The sequence below is a fragment of the Nylanderia fulva genome, unplaced genomic scaffold (assembly GCF_048542155.1).
Source record: "Nylanderia fulva isolate GAGA-0341 unplaced genomic scaffold, ASM4854215v1 Scaffold13, whole genome shotgun sequence".
Classification (NCBI taxonomy): Eukaryota; Metazoa; Arthropoda; class Insecta; order Hymenoptera; family Formicidae; genus Nylanderia; species Nylanderia fulva.
Genome location: NW_028189518.1, coordinates 1,254,659 through 1,282,449, shown reverse-complemented (window position 1 = coordinate 1,282,449; position 27,791 = coordinate 1,254,659). Strand labels below are relative to the sequence as shown.

General features: G+C 28.5%; 1 protein-coding gene across 5 annotated transcripts in view; it reads left to right on the top strand.

Moving 5' to 3' along the window:
* Window positions 1-9,287: 9,287 nt before the first annotated feature.
* Window positions 9,288-27,791, top strand: part of Nmdar2 (glutamate ionotropic receptor NMDA type subunit 2) — a 168,469-nt gene continuing 149,965 nt past the window's right edge. For all 5 annotated transcript variants that reach the window (XM_085479752.1, XM_085479749.1, XM_085479750.1 and 2 more), the window contains exon 1: window positions 9,288-9,575. The gene's annotated coding sequence lies outside the window, so the exon portion shown is untranslated. The remainder of the gene's footprint in view (window positions 9,576-27,791) is intronic.

The following is a 27,791-nucleotide window of genomic DNA, read 5'->3' as shown; positions in this document are numbered from 1 at the left end:
ATTTTGCTCACGCCGTGGTAAGACTGTAAATGTATAGATGTAAAGTAGGTGCAAAATTACTTTCAAAATTACTACACTCATAAATGTTCAACATTTACTTTCATTATTCTTTGGAAAAAAGCTTCTCGGTTTTGTTAATATTTTATCCATTTGTATTATTGAACATTCATATATTTTTCGTTCCACAATTTACATTTTTAGAATGCTTAAATTCTATAAAATCACAAGAAATTAATAAGATATAATTCTGTCGTTAGAAATTACTGTCGTGAGAGTAATATTAAAATAAAATTGCACATAACGATTAGCAAGGGCATGTTTTTTACTAAAAATTTAAAAATTTAAATATTTTATAATGCAGCGTGTATTTTTTTCAATATTTACAAAAAACGCAGTGTTTATTTTCAGTTACACGTAGTCTATTTATTATAATAAAATATCTTTTAGTTATATGTGAAAAACAAATACCCGAATAAAAATAATTGTGACAAATAATGCATAATCGTTAATTTTTAACTACTCTTGAACTATATTAATATTACGCATTTATTTAGTTTATCTAAAAAGTATGAAAAAATATATGTACGCATATAAACATATATATACATAGACACAACATATTGCTGAGAGTAAATAAAAAACATGACACGCTGCTGATGAAAGCTTTACTATAATTTGCCGGCAAAATCTGCTATTTACACATTTATATTCGGTATAAATAATTCGACTCTTTTTATGCATTCAATGCGCATGTACTGGTAAAATGCTGAAGATAATTGAGCGATCTCTATAAAAGTAGCGATATTACAAATGCTACTGTTATATACGATACATATTATTTGACGAAGTTCAAGGAGAAGATTGAGTTAGATGAATAAAAGATCAAGGGATAAGAAACTCGCGAAAAATTTGCAAGATCCGTGTGCGCATATATTTTACAAATTTTTGCTGCAACACAATATCCTGTTGGCAAAATACAAGCGTCAAATGAAAGAATTCCTGGTACGTTTTTCGTGTACCAAGGTACAAATATACTGAAGAAAATTAAAAGAATCGATTCAATTTAGTGGAGAAATGTGACTTCGAGTGGATACAATTAAATTAATCGGGATCGCGCATTCGGGAGGATCGCTTTGCTATTATTTTATTTTATATTAAACGCTAAGACAAATCCGAATTTTGTTTTAACGCTTCAATGACGCCGCCAATAAATACGGTAAATGTCAGATGAAAAACTTGCCAATATATTTCGAATAAGAGGAACGGAAAATTGCTGGGCGGAATTTCGGGTGTGAAATTGGCCGAGCAAAACTTTAGTAATATATTGTGCCTCTGTAAAGTAGATCTCACGCAATGTTGATTGTATTAAACGCGCACATATTTTGATTAGGGAACTTATAACGCAGTTATCTGACGCGTTCTCTCCAAATTTTACCAACTACGTAATAAATTTTTATTACGTTTCTAATAAGTAACACTGTATCATGCGCAATTTTATTATTCGCTTAATAAAAGTTCATATCCAGTTTTGGAATAACGTGACACAAAATAATTCTTTTTAAAACATTTTTTTATTATTAAATACATATAGGTGTAGTGTTGTTATTTAAATTAATTTATAATTACTTGCAATTTGCAATAAATTGCATTAACAGAAAAAGTTTGATAATTTCGGAAAATTATAGCATGTATAATTATTACATTGCTATAACAATATTTAATTTAAATGCAATTTTAACATGTTACAGATTTATGTATTAAATAAATCTATTATACATTCTAAATGTTTATTCATAGTTTATTTCTAGCTACGGCATTAGCTGCTGTAGAAAGAAAAACGTGCCAAAGTATCATATTTTTTACTAAATGAAATATTTTATGGTAAATATGCATCGATCACATATATACTAAAGCCTTCTCTTTTAGTTAACGTGTATATACATAGTAACATGGTTTTAAAAGCTTAATATTGCAGTTTCCGTCTCTATCGAAATCACATGTAAATGAATTCGCGGAAAAAGCGCAAAAGACCGGCGTTCTATCACCGTTGGACTGTATTTGCATCCAATTTCATCAATAATACAAGCCGTATGAAACTTTTAATGAAGTTTGCTGCGAACAAAATGCCGTGAATGAATTTATAAAAAGGCGTTGTCGTCACTTAATGTTTATAATTGATGAGTAAATTTCTTGAAGAACTTTTATTGCCGTCGGAAAATCAGAGAATCTAGCGGTTCCTCGAAAACATATACCTGTTGCAATTCCAAAAATCGTCGGAGATTTGTTCAATAAAAAGCATTATTCTTTCGGTAAAATGAATGTCATTCAAGGATCGTTTGGGAGGCGTCTTTTCTGTCGAGCATCCCAAGGAGAAGCGCCAATCGTGTTTTTGCCAAGTCAACTACCGCAAGTCGGGGGTCGATGACTGCTGACGACCGTTCGGCTCTGATCGTCGAATTCTCAATATTATCTGTTGAGTTGTCTGATCCTTATTTTGCAGAATATTCCTTTGATTATATCTCTTTTAATAAAATTTATAGAAGTTATCTCGTAGGCGTACTAATTTATATTCTTTCGACTTCTATTAAAATATGTTGATAATTTTACTAGTAATATACTGCAAAAATACTTGCTTAAAAGGAATTCTGGTAGATTCAACCAGTAATTCTGCTTCGCCCATTTTTGAACAGAATTTTTATTAATGCAACCAATTTTTTTCAAGTGTAGGAATTGAAATCAATAATTTCAGAATGTAACAAAAAATGTGTACTTCTCATCGGATGGATCGAAATATTACGTTCTGCAGAGTATCACACAGTTTAATTAAATATGTTTAAATTATTTAATAATGTAATTTTTCGGTAAATATTATATATGATTCAAAGAAAAACATTAATATTTATTACTACTAAATTATTTGCATATATTTCTTCAAATTATAGATAAATATATTTCTTAATTATTGATATATATTCTTAAAATTTTTGATATACTATATATACTTTTATACTAATATATAATAAAGATAAAGTTTGTTTGTTTAATTCGGGTAATCTCTAAAAACTACTGAACCAATTTGAAAAAATTTTTCACTGATGGGATAGCTTAGATTTTCCTAAATAACAGGCTATAAAGTTTGCTGTGTCCAATAATAATTTTTTGAAGTTAATTAATGTGAACGCTGCTATAATTAAATTTTATATTTGTATGTTTCAGGAGAGAGACAATGTAAAATTCGGGAGTGCCGTTAAATGTATCGCACGTATAGATGCGGGAGTGTCGTTAAATGTATCGCGCGTACAAGTGCGGGAGTGCTGTTAAAAGTATCGCGCGTGTGCCAATGCACCTTGACGACCCTGACAACCTGAAAGGAGGAGGAGGCCTAGAAGAGGACTCCGGCAGAACAACTCTAAGGTACTCATATCGTTATTTCTTTATTAATTATTATAAATCACATTTAATTCAGTTTATTCTTTGAACAATTTAAACAAGAGAAACTTAGAGATGTTATATAAATTTTTAAGAAATATTATTAAATATTTATATTTTTATATAAATTCTGTGAAAATTAGAAAAATGTTTTTTAATTTATAAAATTATTTTATCATATAATATATTTATCTAACTTATTATTGTTATGCGTCAAATATAAAGTTTGACGCATTCAGTATTAATTTTTTTGAAATAGTATTAATTTGAACGGTACTATAAATTAGTTTTTATATTATTTGTATGCTACAGAGAGAGACAACGCGTAGCTTGAACATCAACTACTTCGCTGTTGTGCATCGGTGTCAGTGAGTGAGTGAAACTTTTATTTAATTTTAAGGCAACGAATTTATAGATTGTAGTTGTAAATTGTAGATTGTAAATTGTAGATAGAGAGAGAGATTCGTTGTCTTAAAATGGATGGACTAGAATAAATTAGCTCAAACTTAGATTGAACTTTTGATAGATGCTTTTAATATACATAAATAAAAATATATTACACAAATAAGTGTAAATTAAAGTATAAATTAAAGAGAGATATAAAGAATTTTAATTCAGAGATTTTACTTCTTTTATTTAAAGAACGCGCTTGTGATTTTATTAACTGTACATAGTAACAATTGCGTTATCAAAAAAACTTATTTTTTTTAACAAATGTTAATTATCCTATTTTTTTGTAGTCTATCCATCTATGTAGTATGACATATAAAAATACTTTGATTGATATAAATCCAAGATACCGATCAATTAAATAATGTATATAATACGAATGTTTCTAATGAATTTTATTTTATTATAAATATATTATAAATTTTATTATAAATAATATTATTAATAATATATATATATATATATATAATTATTATTATTAAAAAAAATAAAACCATTTTGATCGATGACTCGGCGTTATGTTAGTTAAAGCAAAATTAAGTTCAATAATTTGATAAACGATATCGTGATTTCTTACAATCGCATCCGAGCGTAAAATTACGCTCATACGACACTATGGCGATAATTAGAAACGGAGGGAATTTCTCTCTTTTATTGATATCTGATAAAAGTCAAAGCTACAACTTTAGATTAAATATAGTCGCAGACTCATTGTGGCCAATAAAGGTAAGTCCACTGGCGCAAAAAAATAATTGATTTAATCGTATGAATAACCATATTGTAAAACATAAATAAATAACGTGATATATTCGATCTCTTGAGATTTAATAAAAGATACAATTCTTCAATTATATATGTGTGTGCGTATTACCCAACATATACAATACATAGATTAATTTCTTATATGATTTATCATTAATAACTCACACGCACGCACGCGTTTACATATATACACACACGCGTGTATATTGCGCAATATGAATTTTTAAAACTAATCAGTATGTATAATAATATTATGTAAAAGAGATATCCAATTATAGGAGATGCGTGATTTTAACAATGTCATTTCCACGAAATTTTCTTAATTAGTTTGCGAATTTAGCATTCTTGGATGTCATCCGCTGATTTCAAATTCAAATTTTATAGTTTTTTCGTAGATTTTTTCGCGTTCCTTTATGCCACTGACTTTTTCATTTAAACGAGCGATTACAAATAGCGGTGGAGACGTGAATAGTGGTCTTTGTTGAGATGAATACATTTAGCGAGTTGATTACTTTTGCCTGAGTGGATGAACGATATTTGTGCTATCGTGTAGAGGCAATTTATATAAACTTCATACAATATAAACTTGACCAATCGATATGAAAATAATAATGTGTGAAACCGTCCAATAGGATTCGAAATTGATGTGAGGCCAATGGTAGTTGATAGACATTTTGCCTTTTATCAATTTTAGATTTGTTCACTATATTCGATATACGAAATTTGATAGCCCAGCTATATTTACATATTTCCTAGCAACCATAAAATCGTTTAAAATCGTCGATCAAAACATGCACATATATAAACTGCACGAGTTAAAATGTAGAAAACTTATACAATTGCATTGCTTTGATATACATTAATTTTTCTTATATCTTTATGCACAAAGCATTTCAACATTTTTAAATAAAATATATATTTAAAAAATATTAGTAAATATTTTAATGTGGAAAATAACGTTTTAATAATTTTTTTGTAATTTTTAAATAATAATACATCAGAATACAATTAATACAAAAGAAATATATTTAATATATTTTTGTAATTTTAAATAATCCAGAATACAAAATATATAATATGCAATATCATATAATAATTTAACAATATGTATAACTAAATAACTTTTGATAAAAAAAAAATATATTTTTTACACCATTCTACGTTTGTTTCATAAACCACAGAAAAAATTTTTTAAATATAAAACTATGTCATCATTTATGCTATATTATTATATAAAAAATCTATTAATTACTAATAATGAAATAATTAATACGTGTCTAATTACAAATTACTTTTTCCAGTAATATATATATATATATATATATATATATATATATATATATATATATTATTCTGTTTAATTATATAATATCTAGTTAGAAGATTGAGTATGAGACTGAATGCGACTAAAATGTAATTGTGACATTGCGTGATATTATTCATGAACGGAAGTCAGCCGGTAAGCTATTGGTATTTTGCTAATTAGCTTCAGTGACTAGTAGAGAAACTGGAATTCCTCCTAGTGGACTATGCTATATCTCAGAGTTTGCATTATGGTTACGCGATGTCGCGCGAGAACCTCGTGCTCATTACGACATGGAACTTAGTTAAAATCGTACACTCAAAGATTAGTTCCGGAATTCCATCACGGAAAGGTTATGGCATCTTCCAGCCACAGCGGTTGGTTTATATTATAACAATGCCAAAGTCTTTTGCCAACGGATAACACGCGTTTAACTAAAACTATAATTCAATACGGTGCTTCCTGCGATTAGATAGTTTCCCGCAAATAAACTCTGCGATTCACTACTGCAATTTAGATATTTGAGTTATACGATCATATTAGCCGCAGTTAGAAATCATTGCCAATATTTGATTAATACTTGACATTTTAACGAAAAAACAAAAATTTAATTTGGTATAAGTATTTTCACAAATTAATAGTCAATATCTAGCATCTTAAGTTTTATTATGAACATATTAATAAATAAAATATCACCATTTCAATAAAATGATTAGCCTTTTAATAGTTCCATAAAAGAATTCTAAATCTTATTTTAACTTCAATAAAATGTAATATTTACACAAATAATTCCATGTCTTTTTTTTGGCTCGTATACTCTCTAATCGGTTTGGAAATCAAACATCGTTTTGGTTTTTTTGAATGCGGCGATCTGTAAAATGCATTAGTCTTTCGTAGGAATCTTGCTTTCCTAGTCGTTAGAAAATGGCGAGAGTGCATTAAGGATGTCGAAAACAAAAGTCTCTGAAGGGAGAGCAATGGAGGACGTTCGTACATCTTTGCGGGTGTCTTTTTTTCTGTGTTCCCTCTTCTGTAATGTTCTTGAGATGCAGCCACAATCTTTCGCGGACCCCACATGGATCGATATTCGTCTTTTTCGTTCCACTTTATCCTCCTTTCTCCCTTTTCTACTCCTCTGTCAGACAGATTCGCAGATAGACATTGCAATTTTGCGCTCTTCCACAAGAACTCTATCGTTCTATTGAGGCATATAAATGGGTGCTATTATATAAGTCGTACTGTGTTACTTTTCGACGCAACTTTGAAAGATACAATCTGTCGGATTTTCATTGATACGACTTGTTTACTTCATCAAGAAATATTTTCTATTTATCTCTAAGTAATTCATAAGATTCGAAATTTGTTTTTCACAAAATCAGAATATATAAATGTGTTGCTCTACATATAGTTTTCTCAATTAAAAATTTAAAATATTGAAAAGAAAGATTTTTATTGTCCATAAATGTGCGAATCAGAAATCACGTTTGGAGTAATTAAATGACACGTAATTTCACCGATCTTCGTCGGATGAAAGCCTATGTATAGTTTACTCATGTTGACATTGTCTTTGTCTTTTGTTTCGCACGTATAATAGTATTCTCGGATGATGCTTGTTGCTTGAATTCCTGCCTTGTTCCTTCACAACAGCCTTACACGGACATTGTATTTTCCTGAAAGGAAAGGGAGGGAGGGTGTAATCCTCAAGGATATATATTCTAACTACGAGTTAATGCGTTAACGCGTTATACGGCATCCCTTGAGAAACATAAGTACGAACTCACGTATAGAAATTATTGTGACGTGTATGGTATTGTACTGTCGGTATTACGATGAAAATTCATTATTACTGTATTTTAATTTATTGCAAAATTATACTGAGTTCTTTAATATAACGGCTTACATCAATGGCTGATATAAATTGCTAATTAAGAAAAGATTTGCATATATTACATATTTAGATGTGTTTTAACGACAAGCTCTCTTTTACAATATATATATATATATAAGGGTATATTATTTAATATTTTACATGTAAAGTACATATGCATACAAATTCATATATTATATAGAAAATTCAGTAGAATATAAAGAATACACAATATATTAGAAAGAAATAGATTTTAAATAAAAATTAAATTTTAAATAAAACGAAGGTTCGAAGATATTACATATCTTCATGGCATGTTGAATTTTATTTGAATAAATCGCAGAGCAAGCTCTTCTAATTCGCTCTGTCATGTTTTCTCTGGATATTGGTATCTCGCAATACACTTAGTATATGTGTGTGTTGTTTTAATTTTTCTTATGAATAAAAGTCCAGAGGTGTCAAGTCTGGGGAACGTGCGGGCTAATTATGATTTATGAGGGGAAAATCTTGTGGAGGCGATATTTTTTTTAAGCATCTCCACTTATTTTTAGGAAAAAATGTTTGCTTTCACATGATTTTCCCCTCATCTTGTGGAGGCGACATTTTTTTTTAAGCACCTCCACTTATTGTTAGGAAAAAATGTTCGCCTTCACAAGATTTTCCCTTCGATATTATACATCTTTCGTTTCAAACATTTTCTCCTATCTCGAAAACTGTAGGAATTATTCAGGTGGCTTGTTTTAAATATCTCACCCTGTATAATATAAATTATTGAATGAAGTATTAACACAAAATATTTATGTATGTATTATATTATTATATTATTTATAGTATTATATTATTTTCTTATACGTGTTATAATGATTAATATAGAATTTCAAAGATTGTATTTTTTTTTTTAATATAAAAAAAAATATATTTCAAAAAATAAAAATTAAGATAAAGATAACGAAAGATAAAGAAAGCAATTTTCATATATAAAATATTTCACGACCATCATTATTTTGATATAGGGCATATACATATGTCCGCGTATAAGCGATATATTATTTATTCCAAAATGATATATCGAAAAATTTCAGAAAGTTTGCCTCGCAAAAATGTACAGAATAAATATTATATTTATATTTCACTGTTCCACATTCAACGGCTCATTTATAACACAAAATTCGGGAAGAACATCAGCCGGCTTCCTGCCAAACACTCGAGTAACATTCCGCACATTAGCCCTTTCCCGCGGAATTTCCACGTTTCGCAGGGCAATCATGAGTTCGTGATCTCCCCCACGGGGTATTGGGATCAATCGCGATCTACGTAGACATTGCAGGTCTTGGTGTAGATAGGTGGTGGTGTCCCGAAGACGCGGAAGTCTATGTCGGAGTTTCGGGGCGAAACGCGTGCGCGGGTGGTTTTAATCGGGGGCGGGGGCGCGGTCACGGGGACAGTATCGTCGCTCTTCAGTTGGGTTTGGTACGCGTCTCGCGAATGTGCGCCCACTGTGCGCCTCTCCGTAGAGAGCATCTTCGTTCGATCCGCCGATTTGGCGAGTCGCGCGCGAAACTCGCGACGAAGGCAGAACCCGGTTTTCTATTCCTTCTCGGACACTTCGCCGAAACTTTTCTCTCGTAATATCGACCACTCCAACTCGACAGTCCAATTTTGCGGGAGTAACAATCGCGAATGCCACGTACATGTTCGAGGCTCGAAGAGTATTTACTAGTAATTCTTTCTTGACAAGACGAGCGGACTATCACATGACGAGGGGTGAGTCGGTGTGTTTGTGCGAAATTTTTTTTTTAACTTGTATATTAGTTAAAGCACGTACGTTACTCGTATAAATCGCAAAAGAGACGATTACTGTGCGGATGTTTCAGTTGGCGCCGGATGGTTGACGTAACGAAGTTAGATGTGTAGGGAGGAGAGTTGACCTTGTGGTCCTGCGGAATGTATAAAATAAATGGATGATGTGACCTGCGGTTTTGTTACGTGGGAGCGATTTTGTTAATGAACTATAAAGTTAGCGACGTTCAATTGTCATTAATTATATAGATACATGTAGGAGGACGAGCTGTGGGATAATCGGATTATAATTTTGAAGTAGAGATGACAAAATTAATGATTGCACTCATATTATCCGGATTTTAGTATTTATCGAGTAATCACAATGTCATTTTGGCGTTGCTTTCAACTTAAAAATGCATTTTTTTTAATATTAAAATTATATATCGATACAAACATATAAATTGGTTAACAATGCTGAATTAATAGCGTCAACTATATAATGTATAACTTTATTTATATTTATATTTATTAGAGAAAAAAGACAGAAAATATTAAATATGTTAATTAATTTTTTGCACTGTATATTGTTAATTTGACAATTGGAGAATAAAATATACATGTATATAAACGATAATATTTCAGTGCAAACAGTTTTGAGAAATTATATGGAATTCATGAATAACTTGTGGTTAAGATATACATGAGCGGAACGATTTAAAAATGATCGCAAAGAATCTTAGAGATCTTATAAAAATTGTAAATATAAACATTTGATTTTATATCATTTTAAAAAGAATTAATTACAAGATAAGGTTGATTCTTGAAAAAATATTTATAAATAACTGAAATAGCGATAATCAGGGTAAATAATTTTAAAGCTGAAGAAAGAAATAGAAAGAAAGAAAGAAAAAGATTGCTCTTCTTCGTAGAATTTTAAATAATTAATTTATATTAATTTGAAATGTTCGGTCTCTTTTAGAATATTTCCAAAAATTAGTGTTATATTACTACATAATTATAATTAGTAATGAGGTGTAGAAATATATATAATATTTTAGAGAACTTATGTTAGTGATAACAATTAAACATATTTAAAAGAATAAGTAATTAATATAGAAGGAGATTTAAAGAAATCTGAAAAAATAAACAAAGAAATATATTTTTCAAATACTATTTTTCCTTGTAAATTTGCTTAAATATATTTTCCTTTGACTAACTGTAATGATTAATGAAAATTTGATATAATGCTAAATAATGCTTATGTAATGTTTCATAACTTTTTATTACTTTATTCTTTGTGTCTGTTTGTTTTCTCATATATATGCGTAATCAAAAATGCTTTGATAAATGTACGTCAGCAGAACGCATTTGAAAATAAAGGATAGTGTCAATGTCCAGTTATGATTGAAGCAATGATAATAACGCATATAAGGGTGTCTAGATGTTGATTATGGCTGTTTCGATAACCTTGTGTAAGCTACTTGGTAGTGGGACGCAATCCGGTATCGATTCGCGTTCCGTTTAATGCGGAACTCTTGTGTGTATTGATGGCGCACACCCCGAAACAAAGGTATTCGGCAAGTGGCTTAATTAAGTCGGGGGGAGTGCACTTTGTAAGGTGTGACAAAGGCGATGCCTTTTGTAAAGATTTGTATTTTTCGAGAGATGGAAAAAGCAATAGATTCATATCGCTTTATGATACAATATTTTTTGTGTTTTATAAATGTGTCACAGAAAAATTAAGAAATTTTAATATTTTTTTTTCTATTTTTATAAAATAAAATATGAATAAAAGAGATGAGTCGATAATGATATTTTGTAATCTGTAATTAATTTTGTAGATTATTATTTTTAGTGGCCTTAATTTTTTATTTCTTATTTTACTGTAATAAATATATTTTTATTGTGTTAATATATATAATATTATACGTATATTTACGTTATTTTTAAAGTAAATTACATTTGTAAACTAAATGTTATAAATATATGTATATGTATATAGGTACAAATCTATAATATAATTAGATTGTTAATATGATTTTTACACTTAATTATACTTAAGTGTTTTTGTGTACACAATTATATCACACGTATATCGTACTTATAAAGATAAAAAAATTATTTATGATTTTGCATCCTTCCGATAATCCTTCCGATAAGTATATTGTTCTGAAAATTGACTGTTGTTTTACAAATAATAAACACGTGTAATTGGCGATATTCCTCATAATCCATATACTAATTCGTATAAAATTAAATCAATCAGCAATTCGTGCAAAATAATTTATCATCACATTACATCGATAAAGACGACTGTTTTAATCGCCCTTTTGACCTTTAGTCCAAACGATTTTAATTATGTATTTAGTTTGATAAGTATGAGTTGCTATTCGAGTTATATAATCCGACATATCATCTCTATGGATGATATTTACATGTGACTCGTTAAACTTTCCAGATTAAACATGGATGTGGTAAATAGACGAATGAGATTTTGTGTTCTTCCAGTTAGTGTCTATTATTGACGGTACTATCTTTTCCGACGTAATCATTCTGTGCCATATTTTTTGCATTATTTCAACAAATTATTTCTAAGAGAATATGAGTTGTTAATAACTTGTATAAGATTCAAATTGTTAATATTAATTGTAATCATTACACGCTTTTGAATACCTTATATACATTCTTTAAAACATTGTAGTATAACAACTAGAAAAAAAGAGAATATTTGTAATATAAATTTTTTCCTTCATAAATATTTTTGCTTTATAAATATTTTTTATTTTAGAATCATTTAATTAAATTAATTCTCGACACATATCCGATAGTGACACAAGAAAGACAGAATTTTGCAAAAAATATAGCTTCTATAATATTGTACGTGCATATACTTCATAATTTATATTATTAACGAATTTTATTTAAAAAAAACTTCAAAAATAGAAGATTCTATATATAATTGATATGTGGACAAAAACTGTCATAATAATACTCTAAAATATCTTTTTTTCGTCTTTTATTATGGTCTGCTTTAATCATCTGAAATTTTATATTATTGATTTTAATTAAATAAATGCATATGCTTACATGATATATATATATATATATATATATATATATATATATATATATATATACATATATTACAAGTTAGATTATTAAATCAATGTGTTTACATAATAATTTCTACCGGTAATTGCGTGATGCGTATATATGAAACTTTATTGTGTAGCAACTAAATATTTATTATTAATAGTGTGTAAATTGCTGTCCCTTAGGGTTAATTTAAGAAAGTTTACCATAAATGACAACTGTTAATTAATTATCAAGTTGTATGCACTCACACAAGCAAAAGTATGACAGGATATAAGTGTATATATACAGGATATAAATAAATGAAGTTTGAGCTTCGAGCTGTCGTCAGAGTTGAGTGGCCTAATTGGCGCGACGGTTCAATTTCACGGTTCGAAATCCATGATCGAACAATATTTTCTCGAAAAAAATTAAATGAGATGCTAGTATTGACTTTGAACTCATATATTAACTTGTCATCTGCACGCATCTATATTTATGAATTTATGAAAAATAAGCATTATATATTCAGTTTATAACGTGGAATGATAATTTCGCGTTTTTACAGCTATTTTGATACACAAATTAATTACACCTTTTGTTTGCATAATTTATAATACAAAATATATTAAAGCAGATAATTTATAAAAATTAAGAATTATTTATAATTATTAATAATTAAAATTTTGGAATATATAGGCATTTACATGGCGGTAAATAAAAATTAATATCTTGTCAATTAAAATTGCAAAATATATATATATGGAATTTATTCGAAATTCTTGAACTTTGCAAATTTGTAACTTACGGTTCTCTATCTTTTCTGTTTGCAATAATCAGTAATTATAAAGTTATACATCACGTGGATTATTGACAAAATGTAAGAGCCATAAGAGAATATCGAGATAGATTAAACGAGCCGTGCTGGTCAAGCACGATTACGAAATTATTTGCCGTCGAACGAATACAGGCATGTTTGATTAATGAAATTGATTCCACTGCGTGTTACGTGTTGTAACTTCGTTATTGTGCTTCATCTTGCTTGTTCGTTATTAAATCGACGCTATAGATAAATAACATCCTATAAATAAATAATATTGGATGTAGAATCATATAATGGCCGTGGAATCATACATGTACAAATTCTTGATTCTTGAAAAGAATAATTAATGAATACGATAAATACATTTTTTAATGGAGTTTTACTGTAACAATATACATTGTTACAGATCTCGTGTGTTATCACACAATTGTATAGTTACTTTGAATTTCTATAAAATGCAACATATGTGCGTAATATCTTTTATCATGATCAAAATATTTTTGTCGTGATAAAATATATGAAAATCAAATCAAAACTGTTCCCTAAATTATTATTGATAATTAACTCTTATTGCCTCGTTTGTTTTATCAGTTCTGGCATTATATTTATTTTATATCATTATAATTCCTTTGTAATAATTAACAGAATTCATCAAGAAATAGGTCACGTAGTTGAAAATTGCCTTTGCTTAGAACAAAGGGTAAAATGAAATGAAGGATAAAGGTGAATAGTGTGAATACTGAGGCGACATTGATTACCTTTTCACCATATTCAAAAATTGTTTTATAATTATAAACAAGTTAGAGGTTTATTAGTATGTATTATCTATATATATCAGAATATATATTATAACTTTATCAGATGATTATTATCAGTAACATTAAAATGTAGGTATACAGTACATACATATTTATTTAAAATATATTTATAAAAATATCAAATTAAATAATATAAAATAAAAATATTAATAAAAAAGAAAAATAGTTATGCTATTATTTTTATTAAAAATTAAATCTATGGTTAAGAAAAATAATTAAGAAAGAGGAGCCGAGCAAGGATCGTGGTTCTCGCTATTTCTGTCGTAATAAATCACCTATCTTCAGCAACTACTGCGGTTAACATTGTTAATTAATGATCCTTGTGTCGACCGGAACACGTGACAGGCTGACACAAAGAGTAGAGATAAATGATCCCTGATTGTGCAATTTAGAAAAATAAATAGAAAATATTTTCTTTGACGGTCGATATTTAACGTTAATCGTGTACGATCGTCACAGAAAATGTTTATATTATTATTTGTGTTTGTACGTACGTGCAACTACATAATTTACTTTATATTAAATAATTCAAATATATAAAATTATAAACGTCGCGTAAAATATTATTGAAAAATAACATTCTATGTGAAAAATTTTGATATTGAATAGGAGTTAAGTATCTGCGGTTTTTTCTTACACGTTACGTACGGAGATGATAATTAACGACGTTAATTAATAGCCAATGAAACATTAGACACAACCGTTGACGGTATAAAGAGGGATCAGATAAATAAGGCTCGAGTAGCTGGTAGCTAAAATTATTTTCACCGAGTCACAAAGCTGTGCTTGCGGCATTCTAGATGTTTTTTTTTTTTAAAACGTTGCGCGTTGTGCTTATTACTTGCAGTAAAAAATTAACAAACACGATCGCACTAGTGTAATTAAGATGAGAAAGAAAAATTGATATGTCAAACCGCATAAATATCACCGTTAGAAGTTATAGTTATATCATCCACCATTTCTAATTATCCAGATACTATCTTAACATTCGCGTTACAACAAAACGCTTTTATCAAGAAAGTAATGTTTAGTTTCTCAATTTTCTCGGCACGAACTTCTATAGTTCTATTCCATTTATCCGAAAGGATAAAATGAAGGGTAAAATAAGAGAGAGTGTGGGGAAGAATTCACTATCAAAAATAATGATAACATTTTTATATTTCTAGCCATCTCTTATAACGTTTCAAGTAATATATTACCTATCACGTACATATCACAGGAAATACGAGTCTGATTTGCGATGTTCTATCTCTCGTGTCATTCGAGAAATGACATCTTGTCTCTAAGGATTAGTTTCATGATTGTACAACGCTCTAGCGCTTCTAGCTATCCTTATGATATAAAAAAAGCATCGTTAATTAAAGTCAAGTGTTTTTATATCATCAGACCTAATGATTCCTTGTCCATATAAGGTAAATGTATCGTTATAGACGATGTTGATGAGACTAATTAACACCGTCATGCCGTGATGCAATTTTCAACTTGACTCTGATATACTGTCCAGAGAAGCACATCATTACCGAAAGGATGTAAACGTTGATGCTTTTAACAAGCTAATACAATAAGTGTCAAAATATAGATTATTTCTTGATAGCTAACTTTTTGTTTTATATGGAAATTAGGACAATGCGATCAGCAGTATGAGAATACAATTAATTCTCAGACTGAAGACAAAATTAATTCTCAGACAAAAATTGAATTTTAACTCCTAAAAGTATGTATGATAAAGAGATTTTATCTGTTTTTATTTTTTTACGCAACATTTTAAAATATGTCATAAAAAGTATTTATAATGAAAATATACTGACTAAAATTTTATTTTTTTGTAAATAGTAAACTGTTTTCGTTTGTTTGTTTATTTTAAATATGCAAAATAAATTTTCTTTGATAAAGTGGTAAAGGGAATTATATATACATTCATCATACATTAGATTAATACATATTGCAATTTTGCAACAGTAATATTTAGTTTTAGATATTAACATAGAAAAAAGAAAAATGATTTGAACGTGATATATTATATATGTATACATATATATAGATGTATGTGTGGAATCTTTGTTTTGTATATAAAAAAGTTGAAAAATCTATTCTTTTTAATATTTTTGATTATAAGAATATAATATTAATTACACTTGGCTGCAAGTATCCAAGAAAGAGATTAACATATTTGAAATCAAGTGATACAAGTGAAGACATAACTTTTATTTTCGTTTTATTTTTAAAAATGTGCACTTTCATACGCGCAAAGACGGTTCGTAATATACGTAGCTAATACAGCGGATATTGATCGACGTCGCGACATGATTGCGATATCGAGGTTGATCCCAATATGTCGTCAGGAGCAGATAGTTGGAAGCAGTAAGAAGCTCCTAAATATTGTGAGGATCGTATGAACGCGAAAGAGTTACGTATCATCCCTCTGATATTTGCACAACTAATGGACGATGATATATCGCTAAATTTCTCTGTTCGATAAAAGATCAATCAAAAATAAAAATAGAGGACATTCGGGTTTATATGATATATGTCAATATACGATATTTTCGGATATTAACACTGAGAATGAGCACAAAAATCTAGAAAATCTTTTATATTTGCAGTGCCAAAGCGGTTATTTTGATCCGAGGATTAAGACTAGGATATTCGCCGTCTCGAGAAAATGAGAAAACGCGAGGAATATGTCTTTTTTGGCGAGACTCGTCGGTTGCGTTCGCTAAAAGGCTGGATCAACATTTGTCCATCATTTATTTTTGTCACTTTCCGTGCGCGGTTTATTGCTCCTTCGAATACCCTTTTCGTTTTTCCTCTACTAACATTTTTTGCGTTTTGTTCTCTCAGAAAACGAAAGCTTGAAAAGAGAGAATGTGGAAAGGGGAAAGACTATAAAATAGCGATTTTGCGGAGGAATGGCGTATCCGTGGCAAATGTTGCTTTGCTACATTGCCATAACGATGAAAAATAATCAGTAACATATATGTATACCTATATATATGTACCGTAGGGCAAATAATCGTAAAGCGGATTTGCGTGAAATGAAGTGTAGATTGCAATAACTTTTCGCGTCTTCGATATTTTGTCATCATTGATATTCGATTTGCCTTTTTATTTCTTCACTTGTACAAACTTCTAAAACTTTATTTAATGTTAGCGGGATACAGGATCCTTGTTTTACTATATATCTAATGTAACACATATTTAATTTTGTATTACGTTACCTATAAATATCTCTTAAATTTTGTTCTATCTTGTGATATATATTGTACGTTTTGAAACATAAAAATCGCGTTTATACATCTGATATTTTTCGTGATGCGTTAAACATTTCATGTATACCAATTTAGCTCTGTACAAAGCTGTGAACGATGAAATATTCATATCAATTTTACAAAGTAATTTCAAATATATTTGTGGATATTGTTCAGTCCATCGTTTCACGCTTTGTACGAAATAAAATGTCATAAATGTAACTGGTTGAACTGGTTTTTAATTTCTTTATAATTGTTATAGATTATATACATATAACAAATATTACTAGTGTTAAGATTTAATCTAAAATATTTAATAATATTAAATTTCAAATTTTTACAGTTACTTTGAAATTTATGAAATTTATTTATAATAATTGCATTGATTAATACACGAAATATTATTTTAATAAATAAATTAAATATTCTCTTTATTGTAACATTTAATATAATATTATTATATTGTGTTAATACAATTTTTCAATTGCCGGAAATGATAATATTAATACTTGAAATTCATCTTCCCACAACAGTAATTATTTAACCGCAACAGTGTTGTCGAAGTAGTTGCACGTTTGCGCGAGTTAACGACGCAAGTACGATGAATGCATCTGCCCGATATTATTCACTAGCGAGCAACGTAAACATAAGTATTTATTGCTGTTGCATATATCGTCGTTGCAACGCTGACGATGCATTCTGCGTGGGTAGTCGCGCGAAGTGCAAGGCAATTTTTTCTCACAAAAATCAGATTTTGGTAACTCAGTACGAAAATGTATGACACGACATTCTCTCTCTCTCTCTCTCTCTCTCTCTCTCTCTCTCTCTCTCTCTTTTTGTAGTAAGAAATATATCAACAAAAGATTATAATAATAATTATAAATGAACAAACATGACTGCGAAAAATTACAAAAAAGAATATATTCAATATAAACAATGATTCTAAATAAACTACTTTAATAATTGACTTATAGAAATTCTTAAATATTTATCGAGCACATTTTAAAGATTAAAGACAATATTATACTATTTATCAGATAAGAAATATTTTATCGGTTCTCAATATTAATAATAATATATGATATTTTAAATCGGCAAATAGAATTCAAGCGCGAAAAATTAATTCTTTGGAACTGTATTTCTTGGTTTGAGATTACTAAGTTCCATATATAAATTAATCTCGAACTTACATATGGAGAAATAAGCGAGAAAAATATAGGTCCGAAAAGTGGTAAGAGCAGTCGCCCGGAAAGTGAAAGACGCGGGTTTGATTCCCGCTTTAGCGACTTTTTGGACCTATATTTTTCTCACCTATTTCTCCATATGTAAGTTCGAGATTAATTTATATATAGAACTTAGTAATCTCAAACTAAGAGATACAGTTCCGAAGAATTAATTTATCGCGCTAGGGCTCTATTTGCCGATTTAAAATATCATATATTATACTATTTATCTTTATTTTTATTTATATCAGATATTTTATGTGTTTATATTTAGGATGTTACTTAATATGTAATTAATTTTACTTTTGTTTGCAACATTGATAAGTTTTTTTTTTTAGTAAGAATCCCTTTTGCAATAACTCCAGAACTTCAGATTTATTAAAATATTGAACATTTAAAAAAGGGTAAGAGATATAATCACGGTAAAAAGTCATTAATAATAAAAATTGATTTCAGAGATAAAAGCTTGCATTATTTAAGTTATTTTTGCTTATTTTTAAAAAATATCGTACGGGAAAAGTTTCTCTGTGCATAGAAATATGAATTTTCATGTTTAAGTAGATAAATGACCTAGGTGAGGTATTCCATTACTTTGTGTTTAAGGGAATGTAGTTGGGAAACAGAAAAGTGCTAGGTAAATTGTATATAACATCGATCAAGATGTCTGTAGATGGCAGATAATATCTGCAATTTCTATTTCGCGATGTAATTTATACCTTAAACACGTTTGCTAGGAAGCGTGGCTTTGATCTCGTTCTTCTTTTGCGTGACGAGATTGTAATATCTTCCAGAAAGAATCTGTAAATCCCAAGGCATCTCTATACTAGCTAAAGAGTTGTTTGTAAAGAACGAGTTAATAGGAAAAATGCAGAATATGGATGAAGTAGAAGAAATTTCTATTCTACTCTATCCATAATTTCTGTAAAAATATCTTCAGTTGATATAAAATAGGAAGAAATAAATAACGATTATTAGACAAAATTATTAGGAAAAGATAGAAAATAAAAAAGTGTGCGATATAATTGATAATGTTGGAATAACTGGAAATAAATAACAGAGAAAAATAAAGAAGAAAAATAAAAGATAAAAAAGTATTACTTTTTAATTCTATAAATAATCTATACAAAAAAAATGAAAAAAAGCTTTTAAATTAAGTATTATAAAATTTTTGGATAAATATAAAAGTGTTGAGTTAATAATTAAATTAGACAAGATTATTAAAAAAAGAGTTAAGATTAAAAAAATATGTATATACATATTGTATATATATTATATAGAAATCAGTAATGAAATAAGATCAAATAATATAATTTAAATTTTACATTAAATGAATAAATGTTATAAAATTTGTAAAAAATGATAAATAGTTATTTAACAAACGTTATAAAAGTATTCAAAAATTACAAGTATTAATTTTATATTATTAGAGAAACTCAACACTTTTATATTTATCCAAAATTTTTATAATACTTAATTCAAAAGCTTTTTCATTTTTTTGTATATATTATTTATAAAATTAAAAAATAATACTTTTTTAATCTTTTATTTTTTTTTCTTTATTTTTCTCTGTTATTTATTTTGTTATTCCAACGTTATCAATTATATCGCACACTTTTTTCTATCTTAACAGAATGAAATATTGTTTTGATCGATTGTTACAAACTACCCTTGTGATATATTACTAAATTGCATCAAAATATATCTATAAATTATTCTAACATTTAATATAATTAATATGTTTAAAATGTATAATGTAGTTTTTTATAAATAATATTACATATAATATTATCAACTACAATTATGTTCTTGCCACTGGCTTGTGTCTCAAATATGATTGATGTAGAGGTAAATAAACTGTCATTCTGTAACATGCTAGCGGTAGAAAAATTCCATATATAACCAAGAGTCGCGTTTTTTCACAACTGTTCAAAAAGTGCTGTATCGATCTCGTAACGCTTCGATATATTACGTCATCACGTCTGTATCGGAACTCGTAAAATTTACGATACAATTTATAGACGAATATGTCTAGTTGAACTATAAGAAATAAAACTTTATGTATAATCTAATGTATGCTATTTAGAAAATTAGAAAATTAAAATATCTTTTGTTTTATATCTTATAATTATTTAAATCTATTTTTGAATAATATATTGATACAATTTTTAAATCAAATAATACTTGCATTATTCTCTCAGTAAAGTATAAAAGCTCACACACATATTAATATAGAGTTAGATATTATACCGTATCATAAAAAAGGAATTGAAAGTTGCATTTTTAATATAGACCACTTTGCCGTCCGTCGTATGCAAACGCTTGTCTATTTGCTCATTGATCAAACGTGAAAATCGAGCCGACTTTCAGCGACTCGAAGGTTGTAAAAATCAAACTAAAAACGACTACATCGCCGAAAAGGAAGCAGAATTGATAATATAAATATCGAACGCGTGGTTGCGACAGAGTAGAATATTTGCACTTTTTGTCGATTTATTCGCGTCGTTGAACTTGCACGGCAGTGCACATTTTTTTATATATGTGTATGGAACAATTACCAAGTGAGTAATTTATTTTAAAAAAATGCACATAGAAAATAAAACTATACGAATTTTTTTCTTTAAAATCTTTAAACGCTCAAGTGTTACTGCACAAATTTAATGACAGAGAAAAAATCTTTGAAGCGTTAAGCTCTTTTTATTATGTGCAAATTCAAATGGGCAATTTTCTATAATTTACGATTCAATATTTTTCGTAATTTTTATTTCTTTTTTTAATTTTTAACTTTTTATTTACATTTAAATTAGAGTATTCTTTTTTCCATGATAATCTCGATATTATTTCAAAATTTTTTAATTCTTTCTAAATAACATATCTCAATCAAGTTTAATGATAATATGATTTATTGTTATATATCAAAATTTTGTAGTTGAAACGTTGAAAGATAATTTATATATCATAATATTACATAATATAAATAACACAGAAAATACAACAGATTTATACATTTATAACATTATAAAAGTCTATACTTTTTTTGCGCATGATTCATGCTGAGATATAATAAAAAGACAATAGGAAATATTAATGGAAAATTATTAATTATTTATACCTTTGATTATTGCGATGTTACTTGATACAATAATTATATGTTCAAGATTGTACGATAAATGCTACATTTGTCAATTGGATGTGAACTGCAATTAATCAGTACAAAAATAGGTCAACGATTATTTCAAATACGTATCTTCATCGGAATGTATGGCAATTTTTTCATCTTTTCTTTTGTTTTTTATTTCACTATCCGTATCTGAATCAATGTTTTCCTTCTTTTGAAAGCATATGACGTGCGAGCACGTTAACACTCGATATTTGCTATAAAACTGAGAAATGAATTTCTTGTCGAAAAATATTTATTTATCCATATATATAGTCGAAAAATATATGAAATACTGGTTATAAGCATAAAGAAAGAATAATATATACATAAATGACAATATTAATCATAAATAGCATTTGAGCAACTTTATATATATAAAATTTATTATTATTGTTCTATAAAATTATTATTTCGTTAAATTAGAACTTGATAAAATATCTCTAAATATTTCATTTATTTATTTCAAATTTAGAATACTTACACTTGCAATAATTTTAAAAATATCGCAGGGCGAGAGATATTGTCATTGCGGAAAATATTATTTGTTAAAACGACATGGGTGTAGCATTTTTCAATCATTTTATTGAGTATCTATTCCTATATTTTTCTGTTACGTTTTGCTTCTCTGCGTTTTGTTTATATGAGTATTTTCATGCGAATCGGTCTTACTATGTTTCAGACGCGACGGCTATTGTAATATTGATTTAGTATTTGCGTCTTTTTGGCGCGTTTCGACATTCGGTAGGGCTTGTCGAATGTAACGTGTCCATTATTGGTAGTGCAAAAAAAAGACCAGCATGTACATTTGATTGCGGGATAAAAGGGGATCGATATAGTCGAGACCGTGCGTACATTGAAACAATAACTGACAGGCTAGCGCTAGGCTGATATTAATCAAATAACCGGAATATAGAACAATAATCGGGGACATGACACACCGACGAAAAATGGTAATGTTTTCGGAGCGTGAGTAGGAATGGAGATTGGAAAATGGTTGAAGTTACAACTTATCCAATGTAAAACTGATTGGTCGCAAGATAAAATGAATTAAACGTACTCGTCCATCTCACGGATCGAAACAGAAACGCAGGACCCTTTGAAATTAAAACTGGACAATAGATGTGACAAGTGTAAAACTTAATAAACATATTTGCATTTTAAATAACATACGATTTAAATTCTCTGGTCTATTTGATCATGAATAAAAGGACTTTAGCAAATGCGAGATTTCGTCTTAACGCACCGGAAAATCCGATTAGCCAATGCGTTCAAAACAGGTTCGTTTAATGAGAAAACGCTTTCTGCATTCGCATCATATTCTATTTAAATCGAAATACATGCTGTTTATAATTAGCAATGTAATTTCCAATTATGAAAGCGTCGCCCAAAAGCGTTTTAATTTCAAACATCCATGCGTGCTATTTCTATCTCGAAAGATAGATGAGTATATGCAAATCTCCTGCATTTCACTTTATGCTGCGATTAATTAGCTTTACGCTGGGTAACTCTTTAACTCCTATTTTCAATTTCCTTTTTTACTCACCTCAGAAAACATCGTCATTTATTTATTAAATAATTACAATAATTACGTAAATTACTTATAAAAGTGTGAAAAATAAAATTAACATCATAAGTTATGAGAATTAATATTTAAGTACAATATTTGGAAAAAATAATTGTTTATGTAGTTGAAAAAAAATTAAATTAATGATTAAATAATATCCTATTTAGAGAATTTCTTACAAAATGAATATCTTTGTGAACGTGTTACTGTAATAACAAGAATAAATTAAACCCTGACTGTGTACGATTAAAAGGAGACTCGCGGGCTATAATTACGAAAGAATTTATTATTGTTCGCAGGTTTACATTTCGCAGATTTCTCCTCCCATCACAAATTTATCTGTGAGACGTTGCTAATGAAATTTGCTTGCGCGATTACATTAATCTTCATCAACCGACATCGATCAATTAATAGCGATCATCCGTGCACCATAATTTTGAGTTATCTCAGTCGGTTTCGTCATGATCTTTTGTTCACCATTTTTTCTCCGTCTAACTTCCGGCTTTTTATATCGGTCCGACGAGCTACTTGCGTCAGAGTGCCCGTAGCTGTAGGATGACTCCGCAGAGAGTACCCTTTCCTTGTTTCTTTTCGTACTTTCTTTCGTTTATCCCTTTTTTCCTTTCCTTTTCCGTGAGCGTAATAAAAATACGCCACATGCGCGTCATTCTCGTCAGAATTTGCACGTTCTGGCTGCGTTTTTTATTTCCTGGACACAGCGCGAGCTTTCCCCGTGAAATTTTCATATTTACATAGTTTTCAGCATTTACAAAAAATTCGTATTGCATTGAATCATACCGTTATTCTTGGTAACATAATACCACGAATGGATCGTGTTTTCGAGAACCATTGAAAGATTTTTAAATATTGATTTACTTTAGAGATGTATGAAGATAATAAAAAAGGATTCGATAACAAGTAAATTGATAATGCAAGCTTTTGTAAAAATTTAATATGTTTCAAATAATAATAAATTAATTGTTTTTCTAGTATGTGGCATTTGCCATGAAAATTAAAATTTGATGTAAAAGAACAATTGATATAAAAGAAAAAAATTATTTGTATATTAGTTTAGTGTTACCATACTGTAATAGTAGCATATATCATTATTATAGTAATTTCTGACCAAAATAAAGTTGATTTATATTTATAACATACATATAATAGATTCAATTTGTTGTTAAAAAATCTTTTGTTATCTCGATCAAGAATTTCTGCATTAAATCTTTTAACAATTAAATCATTGCGAATCGAGTTTAAAATTATTAAAGTTTACAAATGCCATTTATCATTAATTTTTATGTTTTGCTATAACAAGCTATTAATGATAAATATAATAAAATTATACACGATTTAATAAGAATGATACAATATTTTACGATAAAAGAAAATATATGAGATAACTTATTATATAAAATATGGATCCTTTATGCATACTGCATTAATCGAGTAAAACGTGATTATAATTCCATTGGGTATTTTTCATTAATAAAATTACAGTTACGATCATGTTTGTAAAAGCAAGATGTTAATGAATTACCGCATTGCCTCGTTACGTTTTACGTCTGTATTGGTTAACAGTAATTTCACAGATGAAAGAGACTGTTCGGATTGCATTAGTCTTGTTTCAATGATTATTGAACTTTGTTCACGTACGTGATGAAATCCTCTTTTACCAAATAAATCTGTTTCCATTACACGTCGAATCATACAATGTTGAAATTCGAGAATATGGGTATAAGAGAGTTGTAACATAAATTTACATTGTCATAAAAATTACATAAACAAATATATTTTCAAAAATTTATTTTAAAATGCGCACAAAATATCACAATATAATGATTGCCGTATTTATATGTATATATTGTATATATAATGTGTATTGTGTGTATATATACATAATCGTAATTAACAATTTATTATTGAATCTTAATGTGTCAATTCAACATTTTAGACGCAATTTTAAATTTAATAACGGTGGAAAATTTCGCAAATATTATTTGCATCAAATAACAAGTTAATTTTCAATTATTTCTCGTTAACGATAAACGCTGAACAGATACGTCAGGCATCATCGCATATTGTAAATTTATTTTGTAAATCTCGCATCCATGCCTGGTTAAATTTTAAGAACTGTTGAATAAAATTTTATCGGAATACCTGCGGCAAATAGCTTCTCCGATCAGCCTCTGGAACAATTACTGCTGCCGAGAGCAAGGCTTTTTCACCGTATAAGCGTTAACAATTTTCGTTAAATCCGATATCGTGCAAACGAGTTAGGATTTCATGGTTCTATGAGCCAAGCCTACTGCGGCCGGATTATGCTTGAAAAAAAATTGGTTACGTATAATATATATCATGTTTCTATCGGTATTTTAGATAAAAATTCATATAATAATATAATCAAATTATGCATTTTATAACAGTTTTGCGTTGTTGGTTTATGAATATAAATTCTTTCAATTTTATATTGTATATGATTCGTCAATGAAAACATTGCCTTTCGATGGCTTGAAAGTGGGATCTCTGTTATTTTTTAAAATGAAATATGAGATATAGAATGCAATAAAAAACAAGCAATAGTTCAACTTTAATTCTGTACGTGTGCTATTAAAAACACGATCTTTTATTTACTTATATGCTTCCATAAATTCGTGGATTTGGTATTTCCAGAATCCGCAAATCCTTAAATAAATCTCTATGTTAATTCTCTAGAATTATGATAGATGCCTTAAACTGTTGATTTTAAACTAATCCGCGATACAGCCACGACATAAACCAAGATTTGCGGATTTAAAGGTCTATAAACTTAAATGTTCCTTCATAATGCTGCTCAAATACTGTGTATTGATGAACATTTTATATATTCTAGGAAAACAGATATTTCGAACTTTTCCATCTAATTTCTACCGTATATTAATATACATATCCGTAATTAGTTTAAAAATAGATTTTCAACTTAAAATTGTAGTTTTAAATTTAAATCATGTGTTATATTTATATGAATAAAAGAATATCCTTACATCTTTAATAGACTTTTATCAGTTTGTCAAATATTTTATTGCAAATTGAAGATAATCTTACTTGATTAAAACGATCTTTTTTTATATATAACTATACTAAATAGGTGTTGTAAAACAAATTCGAGACTGTTTTGTTATTTTCATACAATTTTCGTTGTCTTTAAATACTTTTATGCAATTACTCGTAAAAGTTCTCATACTTAGTATTTTATAAGTTATAAGAGCTTTAAAAGTTTGACACATTGGGAATTGATGCACGGAAACGATTTTTCAATTTGCTGCATCTTCCTTCTTCCACACAAAAGTGAAAAGATTTATAGCAGTTAAACGGCTACTAAACGATTGCTTAACAATTCGATATCATGTCTATGTCACAATGGCACACAATGTCGCCGCAGAAGCATGTATTTTTCTTTTCTAGCACTGAAAATAACTCGATATATCTTTAATTAAAGTTTCTTCGATCACGAAGAAGCTAATAATAAGTAACTTTAAAGTACACAGTCTATAACTAAACTTTGTTCTCAATAAAAGATGAGACGTCCGCAATATCGTTCAAAATCGTTCATTGTCATAAATAACTTGCATATCAATAAATTTTTCGAAAGACATTTACTTCAGACACTCTACTAATTCATTTTTTACCATACTGCATAAGCAATTTCTGCTTGATAAAAATATTCTGATTTATTTTGTGCGTCAATTATTGTCAGTTTCATTAGAAAAATGGTTAAAGTTATATTTATAATCTTCGCAAAATTAATATGACAAATCATGACAAATATTAAAAATAAGTATTTTATTATATAAAGAACAATTTTCTTTTTTTTAATAATAAATAAAATTTGTAATTATAAAAAAAATTATGAAATTTGAAGTGATTATTGTAAAGAAATACTATTTATTTTTAAATTAATATTCACATAAATATTGCAGATTGTTTCTCTTATTGTCTTTATATTTATATAAAATATAGAAATTATTTTTTACTACTTTAAAGTTGCACAGAATAAACGATCGAGATATTTCTAAAAATATCACAACTTCAAATGTCAGGACACTGCTCTATATTTAAATTCTTAGCATCTTAAGTCTTCTCGTCTTTGCGGAGCCACGAACTTCTCAATGTTCAGTGACAACACGAACTTTGACGTTTTCTATATTTTCTTTCATGTCCGCCTTTTTGAAATCTTACCACAAGCGAGACAAATACGATTTTTCTTAATATTTCAATTTTTTTGAAAAACATTTAATTCTCTTACAGACTAAT